This window comes from Rattus norvegicus, chromosome 2 (assembly GCF_036323735.1).
Source record: "Rattus norvegicus strain BN/NHsdMcwi chromosome 2, GRCr8, whole genome shotgun sequence".
In the NCBI taxonomy this organism is placed as follows: domain Eukaryota; kingdom Metazoa; phylum Chordata; class Mammalia; order Rodentia; family Muridae; genus Rattus; species Rattus norvegicus.
In genome coordinates this window covers 82,416,870-82,429,473 of record NC_086020.1, presented here as the reverse complement: position 1 = coordinate 82,429,473, position 12,604 = coordinate 82,416,870, and the positions used below count along the sequence as shown (strand labels likewise).

General features: G+C 37.7%; 1 long non-coding RNA gene across 1 annotated transcript; it reads right to left on the bottom strand.

Annotated features, from left to right (window-relative positions):
- Nucleotides 1-1,420: 1,420 nt before the first annotated feature.
- LOC134485869 (uncharacterized) lies at nt 1,421-2,995 on the bottom strand. The gene is made up of 2 exons (XR_010064163.1): nt 2,896-2,995; nt 1,421-1,921 (listed from the first exon to the last, which is right to left on the bottom strand). It is a non-coding gene; the product is annotated as an uncharacterized LOC134485869 (long non-coding RNA).
- Nucleotides 2,996-12,604: the final 9,609 nt, after the last annotated feature.

Sequence of the window (12,604 nt, the reverse complement as noted above, 5' to 3'; positions counted from 1 at the left end):
TCCACACCTCCTCTCCCATCTGGACCTATTTCCTTTCTGTCCCTCATTAGAAAAGAAACCAGTTTTAAGGGATAATAGTAAAATAAAATAAAACAAAACAAATAGTATCTCATTGAAGTTGCACAAGACAAGACAAGAAATGGAAAGAACCCAACAGAAGGCACAAGGATCAGAGACCCACTCATTTAAATACCCAGGAATTCCATAAACAATAAACCGAAAGTCATAACAGGACCTGGGGCAAACATGTACCGGCTCTGTGCATTCTGCCTCAGTCTCAGAGAGTTCATTTGAGTTTGCTCATGTTGATTTAGAGGGTCTTTTTTTAAACTTAGTGTTCTCTGTTCCCTCTGTATCTTATACTTTTTCTGCCTCCTATTCTGCAGGTTCGCTTGGCTCTGGGGAGAAGTATTTGATGGGGATGTCTATTTTATGGATGAATGTTCCCAAGTCTCTCATTCTCTGCATAACATCTGGCTGTGGGTCTCTGTATTTTTCCTATTTGCTGAGGGAGGAAGCTTCTTTGATGGTGACAGAGTATGGTACTGATCATGTTTGAGTGTCTTGTTCTGAGATATTTCTCTCAGCATCATTTTGCCATGACTATCCATTTATCTCTTTCCCTGGCTGGATGGATTCTTTTACTATTGAGATGTTTGCATGTGTTTGTCTTTGAATGTTTGTGGATGCTGTGTATGTGGATAATATCTGTATGTGTGTTTGTGCATGTGTGTCAAAGTTCACTTGTAGAAGTGGGAGGGCAGCTGTTGGTGCACAGTCTCTCATTTCATCATTTAAAGACAAAGTATGAACTGAGTAAGGTGGTCCATGTGCTTCCAAGCATTCTCTGATTTCTGTGTCTCATCTTGTCTTAGGAGCATTGGAATTATAAGCATGTGTTGCTTTACATGAGTCTGAGGATCTATAGTTAGGTAACTGTCTTAGTTAGGGTTTTACTGCTGTGAACAGACACCATGACCAAGGCAACTCTTATAAAGGACAGAATTTAATTGGGGTTGGTTTACAGGTTCAGAGGTTCAGTCCAGTATCCTCAAGATGAGAACATGGCAACATCCAGGCAGGAATGGCACTGGAAGAGCTGGGTGTTCTACATCATCATTGTAAGTCTGCTAGCAGACTACTGGTTCCCAGGCAGCTAGAATAAGGGTATTAAAGCCCACACCCATAAGGCAACAGCTACTCTAACAAGGCCACACCTCCCAACTATGTCATTCCCTGGGCCAAGCATATGCAAAGCATCACAGTCACCATGCTGGTTCAGCAAGGGCTTTCTTTATTGAGCATCTCCAAGACTCTTTTACTTTTTTTTCATAGTTAAGTAAAAGTTGATTTATTGGTGTAAGTTCTAATAATCATAATAGATAAAGGATGCCATCAAAACACAAAATACAAATAGGCATTCTGATCATAATGATAATGCATTTATTTATCAAGAATCATAGGACACTACAATTTCTAAATATTTTGATACAATTTCTGATATAAAAACTCGGACATGGTCATACCAATCATAAATTATTTCCATTACAGGCAGATAATACTTTTGATTGTGATTCAGTATGAAAAACAATAAATTTTATCTTTATTTGAACTTTTAGGGGACAGAGTAGAGTAGAAGAATAGGCCATTACCTATCTTTTAGAAAATATTCCTTTATTATATTTGAATCATCAAATATACTATATTTACATATATCAACAACACTTTTATCTATGCTATACTTGATCCCAGCCAAAAGGACAAGAAACCAGATTCCAACCAACAATTTTACATGAATAGATTTGCTTAAATACTGCCTTGAATTGTGTGATATACAAAAATTGTAGAGGGGTGAAGAAACTGATGAATTCTTACACTGGAGGCAATATGAAAATTTCAGTAAGGGGGATCTGGGTTTTGCCTAGGAAGAAGAAATGATTAGAAAGGACATTAAAACCTAATTAATGTAAACAAAGGAAGACACATTTTTAAGACATGTTTAATGTGTATATACTCATAAAACTGGAATGAGAACAGTGATAGTTGATATTAGAACAAAGTGTGGATAAAAATTGAGAAGGATTATAATGGTGTGAAATGATATAATTTTATTCTTAATTTTGAATCTAATAAAAGTATCATGTTGCAATAAATGAAATATTTGTTATATATTCTGTAGAACAAATAACAAACAAATAGAAAATGGTTGTGAGGACACATGTTACTATAATTATTAATGGAATCTAAATATTTCTGTGAAACTAAGAGAAAGATACTTATATATTGGCATTAGTCAATCTTCTCCCTCATAGAAATGTATACTGACACAGAAAAGCACATGATGTGCTCATGTGAGAATGATTTTACCTGCAAAGAAACAGGCAGATTATCCTTTAGTCTTTTAGAGCCACACCTTTGTTAGATTCACTTGCGATTTGTCATGAATAAATGAATATGGTATATTTCCAATTTTATCACTCTAAACTGTCATTTTGGACCATAAATTATCAGTAATTATTCTTAAATCAATACAAAAGTAACATATTCTGAAGATTATATTCTCCATTTCCAAAGAAAAACCAGAGTGGAAAAACTCTGATGATTCACGTTTTTTTAATTTCAAAGTATGTTTATGAAAGTGTTACAGTATTTATATATAGGGATGTCTACAAAACACAATCTTGTGGGAGGAAATACAAACATATATAGAACATATGTAGACACATATATACATATAAACACACATTAAATTCTAAAATCAAAAATACTTTGTACAGACCAAAATAAAATATATAATAAAACATAATTCTAATAAGCAGTTATAACTATTTAAACAAGAGAAACATTAACCAGTCTAGTTGAAGGAAAAACACTAAAAGGCTAGTAACATCATACCTCATGTGTCACAACAATTACCCATTATCAACCAATTTCAACACTACTATCACTCTGTAATATGTAGACATGTACTCAGTGCAAGTTCTCAAAGTATACTGGCATTCAACTCTCAGGCCTGAACATAACTACATGCAGGTCAGCCATATGTCATAGAACTTGCATAGTGAGCTCATAATCCATACCATGACACCCAAGATCTGCTAGCTAGGCACGTCTGCTCATGCAAGTTCAAGATTAAAGTGTGGGTTATTATAAACTCCAGCATTCTTTACCTAAGAATGATTAACTGCAAAGTTAATGTTTTCTCTCATCTGTTTGTATGGTTCTGAAGAACCCTGTCTATATGCTTACTTCACACAGGTCTTTTTTTCCTCATTCTTTCAGACCAAAATGTGAGCTTTTAGCTACTGCTCCAGTGCCATTCTTTTTTTTCCCTCCATCTTTATTAAATTGGGTTTTTCTTATTTATATTTCAATTGTTATTCCCTTTCCAGGTATCCAGGACAACATCCCCCTAACCTTTACCCCTCCACTGCTATATGGGTGTTTCCCTCCCCATCCTACCCCATTCCTGCCCACCCCCAAAAATCCCGTTCACTAAGGGTTCAGTCTTGGCAGGACCAAGGGCTTCCCCGTCCACTGGTGCTCTTACTAGGCTATTCGTTGCTATCTATGAGGTCAGAGTCCAGGGTCAGTCCATGTATAGTCTTTGGGTAGTGGCTTAGTCCTTGGCAGCTCTGGTTGGTTGACGTTGTTCATTTGGGGTCTCAAGCCATTTCAAGCTCTTTCAGTCCTTTCTCTGAATCCTTCAACTGGGGTGCCGGGCTCAGTTCAGGGGTTTGCTGCTGGCATTCGCCTATGTATTTGCCATATTTCACTGTGTCTCTCAGGAGAGATCTACATCCGGCTCCTGTCAGCCTGCACTTCTTTGCTTCATCCATCTTGTCTAATTGGGTGGCTGTATATGTATGGGCCACATGTGGGGCAGGCTCTGAATGGGTGTTCCTTCTGTGTCTGTTTTAATCTTTGCCTCTCTATTCCCTCCCAAGAATATTCATGTTCTCCTTTTAAAGAAGGAGTGAAGCATCCACATTTTGGTCATCCTTCTTGAGTTTCATGTATTCTAGGCATTTAAGGTAATTTGAGCATTTGAGATAATATCCACTTATCAATGAGGGCACACCATGTGTGTTTTTCTGTGATATGGGTTACCTCACTCAGGATGATAGTTTCCAGTTCCAACCATTTGTCTATGAATTTCATAAAGTCATTGTTTTTGATAGCTGAGTAATATTCCATTGTGTAGATGTACCACATTTTCTGTATCCATTCCTCTGTTGAAGGGCATCTGGGTTCTTTCCAGCTTCTGGCTATTATAAATAAGGCTGCGATGAACATAGTGGAGCACGTGTCTTTTTTATATGTTGGGGCATCTTTTGGGTATATGCCCAAGAGAGGTATAGCTGGATCCTCAGGCAGTTCAATGTCCAATTTTCTGAGGAACCTCCAGACTGATTTCCAGAATGGTTGTACCAGTCTGAAATCCCACCAACAATGGAGGAGTGTTCCTCTTTCTCCGCATCCTCGCCAGCATTTCCTGTCACCTGAGTTTTTGATCTTAGCCATTCTCACTGGTGTGAGGTGAAATCTCAGGGTTGTTTTCATTTGCATATTCCTTATGACTAAAGATGTTGAATATTTCTTTAGGTGCTTGTCAGCCATTTGGCATTCCTCAGGTGTGCATTCTTTGTTTAGCTCTGAACGCCATTTTTAATAGGATTATTTGTTTCGCTGTAGTCTAACTTCATGAGTTCTTTGTATATTTTGGATATAAGGCCTCTATCAGTTGTAGGATTGGTAAAGATCTTTTCACAATATGTTGGTTGCCATTTTGTCCTAACAACAGTGTTCCTTGCCTTACAGAAGCTTTGCAGTTTTATGAGATACCATTTGTTGATTCTTGATCTTAGAGCATAAGCCATTAATGTTTTGTTCAGCAAATTTTCTTCAGTGCCCATGTGTTTGAGATTCTTCCCCATATTTTCTTCTATTAGTTTGAGTATATCTGGTTTGATGTGGAAGTCCTTGATCCACTTGGAATTAAGCCTTGTACAGGGTGATAAGAATGGATCGATCTGCATTCTTCTACATGCTGACATCCAGTTGAACCAGCACCATTTGCTGAAAAGGCTATCTTTTTTCCATTGGATGGTTTTGGCTCCTTTGTCAAAAATCAAGTGACCATAAATGTGTGGGTTCATTTCTGAGTCTTAACTTCTATTCCACTGGTCTATCTGCCTGTCTCTGTACCAATACCATGCAGTTTTTATCATTATTGCTCTGTAATATGGCTTGAGTTCAGGGATAGTGATTCCCCCGGAAGTCCTTTTATTGTTGAGGATAGTTTTAGCTATTCTGGTTTTTTTGTTATTCCAGAGTAATTTGCAAATTCTTCTGTCTAACTCTATGAAGAATTGGATTGGAATTTTGATGGGGTTTGTATTAAATTTTAGATTGTTTTTGGTAAAATGGCCATTTTTACTATATTAATGCTGCCAATCTATGAGCATGGGAGATCTTTCCATCTTCTGAGACCTTCTTCAATTTCTTTCTTCAGAGGCTTGAAGTTCTTATCATTCAGATCTTTCACTTGCTTGGTTAAAGTTACACCGAGGTATGTTATATTATTTCAGACTAATGTGATGGGTGTCGTTTCCCTAATTTCTTTCTCGGCTTGTTTCTCTTTTGTGTAGAGGAAGGTTACTGATTTATTTGACTTAATTTTATATCTAGCCACTTTGCTGAAGGAGTTTATCAGGTTTAGTAGTTCTTTGGTGGAACTTTTGGGATCACTTAAGTATACAATCATACCATGTGCAAATAGTGCTATTTTGACTTCTTCCTTTCCAATCTGTATCCCTTTGATCTTCTTTTGTTGTCTGATTGCTCTGGCAAGATCTTCAAGAACTGTATTGAATAAGTAGGGAGAGAGTGGGCAGTCTTGTCTACTACCTGATTTTAGTGGAATTGCTTCAAGTTTCTCTCCATTTAGTTTAATATTAGCTACTGGTTTGCTGTATATGGCTTCTACTATGTTAGATATGGGCCTTGAATTCCTGTTCTTCCCAGAACTTTTAGCATGAAGGGGTGTTGAATTTTCTCAAATACTATCTCAGTATCTAATGAAATGATCATGTGGTTTTTATCTTTAAGTTTGTTTATATAGTGGATTACCTTGATGGTTTATTAAAGCATCCCTGCAACCCGGGGATGAAGCCTACTTGATCATGGTCGATGATTGTTTTGATGTGTTCTTGGATTCAGTTTGCAAGGATTATATTGAGTATTTTTGTGTCAATATTCATAAGGGAAATTGTTCTGAAGTCCTCTTTCTTTGTTGGGTCTTTGTGTGATTTAGGTATAAGACTAATTGTGGCTTCATAGAAGGAATTCGATAGCGCTCCATCTGTTTCAATTTTATGGATTAGTTTGGGTAGTATCGGTATGAGATCTTCTATGAAGTTCTGAAAGAATTCTGCACTGAACCCATTTGGACCTGGGCCCTTTTTCATTGGGAGACTTTTAATGACTGCTTCTATTTCTTTAGGAGTTATGGGGTTGTTTAAATGGTTTATCTATTCCTGATTTAACTTCGGTACCTGGTGTCTGTCTAGGAAATTGTCCATTTCCTACAGATTTTCAAGTTTTGTTGAATATAGACTTTTGTAGTAGGATCTGATGATTTTTTGAATTTCCTCTGATTCTGTAGTTATGTCTCCCTTTTCACTTCTGTATTTGTTAATTTAGACACACACTCTGTGTCCTCTGGTTAGTCTGGCTAAGGGTTTATCGATCTTGTTGATTTTCTCAGTGAACCAGCTTTTGGTTCTGTTGATTCTTTGTATAGACCTTTTGGTTTCTACTTGGTTGATTTCAGCTCTGAATTTGATAATTTCCTGCCTTCTCCTCCTCCTCGGTGTATTTGCTTCTTTTTGTTCTAGAGCTTTCAGGTCGGCTCTCAAGCCTCTCTCCTGTGTCTTTCTGCATGCACTCAGAGCTATGTTTTCCTCTTAGTACAGCTTTCACTGTGTCCCCTAAGTTTGGGTATGTTGTACCTTCATTTTTATTAAATTCTAAGGGGTCTTTAATTTCTTTCTTTATTTCTTCCTTGACTAGGTTATCATTGAGTAGAGCATTGTTCAACTTCCATGTATATGTGCGAGTTCTTTCCTTATGTTTATTGAAGACCAGCTTTAGCCCGTGGTGGTTTGATAGGACACATTGGATTATTGCTATCTTTCTGTTTCTGTTGTGGCCTGTTTTATCAACGATTATATGGTCAGTTTTGGAGAAAGTACCATGAGGTGGTGAGAACAGGATATATCCTTTTGATCTAGGATAGAATGTTCTATAAATGTCTGTCCATTTGGTTCATGACTTCTGTTAGTCTGTCTATGTCTCTGTTTAATTTCTGTTTCCATGATCCATTCATTGATGAGAGTGGGGTGTTGAAAACTCTTACTATTATTGTGTGAGGTGCAATGTGTGCTTTGAGCTTTAGTAAGGTTTCTTTTATGTATGTAGGTGCCATTATATTTGGAGCATAGGTATTTAGGATTGAGAGTTCATCTTGGTGGATTTTTCCTTTGATGAATATAATGTGTCCTACCTTATCTTTTTTTTATGACTTTCAGGTGAAAATCAATTTTATTTGATATTAGAATGGCTACTCCAGCTTGCTTCTTTAGACCATTTGCTTCGAAATTTGTTTTCCAGTCTTTCAATCTGAGGTAGTGTCTGTCTTTGTCTCTGACGTGTGTTTCCTGTAGGCAGCAAAATGTTGGGTCCTCATTGTGTATCCAGTTTGTTAATCTGTGTCTTTTTATTGGGGAATTGAGTCCATTGATATTGAGAGATATTAAGGGATAGTGATTGTTGCTTTCTGTTATCTTCACATTTGGACATGAGATTATGTTTGTGTGCTTGTCTTTTCTATGTTTTTTTGCAGAACGATTAGTTTCTTGCTTTCTCTAGGTTGTAGCTTGCCTCCTTGTGTTGGGCTTTACCATTTATTATCCTTTGTAGGTCTGGATTTTTTGAAAGATATTTCGTAAATTTGATTTTTGCATGGAATATCTTGGTTTCTCCATCTATGTTAATTGAGAGATTTGCTGAACATAGTAACCTGTGCTGGCATTTGTGATCTCTTAGGGTCTGTATGACATCTTTCCAGGATCTTTTGTCTTTTATAGTCTCTTTTGAGAAGTCTGGTGAATTCTGATAGGTCTGCTTTTATATGTTACTTGACCTTTTTCCTTTACTGCTTTTAATATTTTTCTTTGTTTTGTGCATTTGGTGTTTTGACTATTATGTGGCAGGATGAGTTTCTTTTCTAGTCCAATCTATTTTGGGTTCTGTAGGCTTCTTGTATGTTTATGGGCATCTCTTTAGGTTAGGGAAGTTTTCTTCTATGATTTTGTTGAAGATATTTACTGGTCCTTTGATTTGGGAGTTTTCACTCTCTTCTAAATCTATTATTCTTAGGTTTGAACTTCTCCTTGTGTCCCGATTTTCCTGTATGTTTTGGGCCAGTTGTTTATTCTGTTTTACATTTTCTTTGACAGTTGTGTCGATTATATCTATAGAATCTTCTGCTCCTGAAATTCTCTCTTCTATCTCTTGAATTCTGTTGGTGATGCTTGTATCTATGGCCCTTGTCTCTTCCTTTGGTTTTCTATATCAAGAGTTGTCTCCCTTTGTGCTTTCTTTTTTGCTTCTATTTCCATTTTTAATTCCTTCACCTGTTTGGTTGTGTTTTCCTGTAACTCTTTCAAGGATTTTTGTGTTTCTTCTCTATAGGCTTCTGCTTGTTTATTTGTGTTTTTCTGCATTTCTCTAAAGGATTTCTTTATGTCTTTCTTAAGATGTCTCCATCATCATGATCAAATTTGATTCTTGCTTTTCTGATGTGTTTGTATATTCCATGTTTGCCTTGGTGGGAGAATTGGGCTCCGATGATCCATGTAGTCTTGGTTTCTGTTGTTTGGGTTCCTGTGCTTGCCTCTCGCCATCAGGTTGTCTCTGGTGTTACCTTGTTCTGCCATTTCTGACAATGGCTAGACTGTCTTACAGGTCTGCGTGTCAGGAGTGCTGTAGACCTGTTTTTCTGTTTTCTTTCAACCAGTTATGGGAACAGAGTGTTCTGCTTTCAGCTGTGCAGTCATTCCTGTCTATTGGTCTTCAGCTGTTCCTGTGGGCGTGTGTCCTGAGTCCACCATTCAGGTCACTTGGAGCAGAAAAGTTTGTTTTATTTCTGGCATCGGGCGTGAAGTCACTCCTTGGAGCTCGGTTTCAGCTCTCCATGAGGGCAGCCACCAGAAGGGCCTGCCCGCCTTCTCTCAGGTCCTTGTGCATAGGGATCCAGATGGAGCTAGGCGTTTTCCTCTAGAGTCAGAAAAGTGGGCAGAGAGTAGTTTCTTCTGGCTTCCCAGGTGTATCTGCTCCTCTGAAGGTCTAGCTCTCTCTCCCACAGGATTTGGGTGCCGGGAACTCTTTGACTGTGTCCCTTCAGATCTGTGCGCAGTCTGGTCTGCAGGGCTCCTGGAGCTTGACTGCCCCTATCTTCCTGTTTCTAGAGGCCCTATACAGTTTCCTCTTGGGCCAAGGATGTGGGCAAGAGTAGGTATTACTGGTGGTCTCTCCTGCCCTGCAGTCTTAAGAGTGACCACTTGTCTAGGCCATGAGCTCTCTCTCCCACGGGGTTTGGGAGCAGGGAGCTATGGTCCGGAATCATTGAGTTTCCGGCGCAAACTTGAAACCGGAAGTGTCTGGTCCCAGAGGAGTTTTGCTTTGTGTGTCCTGAGTCCACCAGGCAGGTCACTTTGAGCAGAAAAGTTGTTCTTACCTCTGGTCTCGGGCCTGAAGTTGCTCTGCGGGGCCAGGTTTCAGCTCTCTGTGAGGGCAGCAACCAGAAGGTCCTGCCCAGCCTTCTCTCAGGTCCCTGTGCACAGGGGGCCCAGATGGTGCTAGGTGTTTTCTTCTAGAGTCAGAAATGTGGGCAGAGATTAATCTCCTCTGGCTTCCCAGGCGTGTCTGCCCCTCTGAAGGTCTAGCTCTCCCTCCCAAGAGATTTGGGTGCAGGGAGCTGTTTGACCAGGTCCCTTAAGATCTGGGTGCAGTCTGGACTGCAGGGCTCCTGCAGCTTGAGTGCCCCTATCTTCCTGTTCCCAGAAGCCCTATATCTCTTTTACTTTTTTAAACGGTGTCTTCTTTCTGTACTTTTTTCCTCTCATGTTAGCATTTTCATGAGGTTACATTGTCTTTCCTCTTCTCATACTATCAGCTATAATATTTGCTTATTTATTTGCATATGGAAGTGTGTGCAAGGCACAATACAGAATCAGCCACAGTTAAAAAATACTTTTAATAGTCCTAGCTGGTATGTTATATATATTTGTCAACAATATGATTCTATTTAAAAATAGCACAGTATCACTTTAAAGATCATTTAAGTAATGTTTAAAAGTACATTTATGGACCGTTATACATTCAGTTGCATAGGTCATCAAGTTAAGCAAAGTAAGCAAAATTAATACCATATATATATATATATATATATATATGTATATATATATATATCACTCTAGAGTATATGTGGAACTCTGAGTAAAGGGGAAAGGAACATGAAGGAGATAGGAGCTAACAAGAAGGGGAATGGATGGGAGGGGTAGTATCAAAAATATCAGACATCATTTTTGACAATAACTATATAATAAGAGCAAGAAAATATGACTTTTAAAACAGTCTCCTGATATTATTTTATTTTAACACCTTTTAAATAGATAATTAACAATGCATTGTTTAATTAAAAGGCCATCCTAGCATCATTATATTTTATCAGTACAATCTTCCCTTGTTCTGTAGATGATAATGCATCCCTATGATGTTAAGACAGCATTGCAACACATGATGTGAATGTGGAACTCTGGATTTCATAGCTGTAGCTCTCTTTCCCATCATTATAGGCTGCTGCTTTTATTAACTTCCAATACGTTTTTAGATTAATAATACAATAACTTTTTTTACTATGGCCCTTTCTGTTCAGACAAAAAGGGGAAAACATTCCATATCTTGGTGATTTTTATAATGAATGACATAGAAACAACAGTTTCAAAAACAAGATTATGTGTAATTAAATCACATCCAAATATGGGGACTAATGAACTTAACATTCATTAAATTAAATAGGTACTAATTAATGATTACTGCTCACTACCACCCATCTCCCAACACTGATGGGTTATTATGATATCAGTCTCAGATGCCATACAATTTAATCTATAAATAGTACATGATTTACTTCCAAGCACAAAACATTTAGCAATTTACCTGCTTGAGACCTGGTCTCATTATATAGCTCAGGGATTCCCTGAAATTGTCACTCTCCTCCTCTGCCTCCTGAGTTTTAGAATTACAGATATGTAACACTATGTCAAGAGAAAGCATTTAAAAAAAAAAAACAAGCCAACATGTAATCATGATGTCAATTGCATGATGGTTTCAGATGAAAATATTTATAAGTCTATATAAGTTGTTGATTTGTGCTTTCTCATTAATTTTACTCTATTTTATTTAAATTCTGTTCCTTGTTAGAGAATTTCACACATGCACACAATGTGATTTCCTTAATCTCAACGAAGGCTTGTAAGACCATAAAAGCCAGAGGTCATGACCATCTTCAGCAAAGAAGCATTTGCCAAGGCTGACAGGGCTTTTGCACACACATGAGTTCACAGTGATTGTGACTACGAGGTGGAAAACTATGCATGATCAGTTCAGACAATATTCTAGCATTGAAGGGAGAAGGGCTCATGAAGCCCAACCTCTGGCTGAGGAGCAATTGGCAACTGATGGTACTGAGAGACCATGAGTTTTCTTCATGGGTTTGTTCCAGAGTCGAAACACATGCTACAGTAGATGGTCTGACATCCATGTCTATACAGACTCATCAATGTCTAAGTAGACTCATAGGACTTTAAAACAAAGCATGTGAGGTGAGAGAGAAGTCATAGGAGGAAAAAGGAGAAATTGTTTAAAGTTTTAAACGAATGTTTGCCACACTTTGTCTGTCTGTCTGTCTGTCTGTCTGTCTGTCTGTCTGTATAAGATGGGACATATGCATATGCCCATAATTACAGAGAGCACACACAGTGCTGAACACTTTGTTCACCTAAATAATAGTCATTGTGTCATAGTGAATAACTGTGCATGGTATTGTGAAGAGAACACCAAATCTATCTGCCAACTATATTTTAAAATTGCATGTTTTACATATGTTATACATCAGATCTTCACCAACATTTGTTTTTGATTATTAAAATTTTCTAAATTTATTTGGCATTTGTTCCCCATGTCTTTAACTCTTCAACTTCTGGCAAATACACTTCCAGTAGCCTCACTGAAAGTTTTATAATTTGAGGTGTCTCATGTAAGAGGATTTACTTAGCATTTGTTCTTCTTTGATGATTTGTTCACTTAGATGCATGTCTGTGGCTTAGCCCTTTGCTCCTTTTAAAAACCAATTTTGTAAAAATGCCATGTTTTGTTTTTGTGGTCATAAGTTTATGGCCATTTCTTAAGAAAGGTCATTTAAATAACAGCTTGGAGCTTCTAGAATTATGCTACAGAGTTCTGAAATACAGATTGA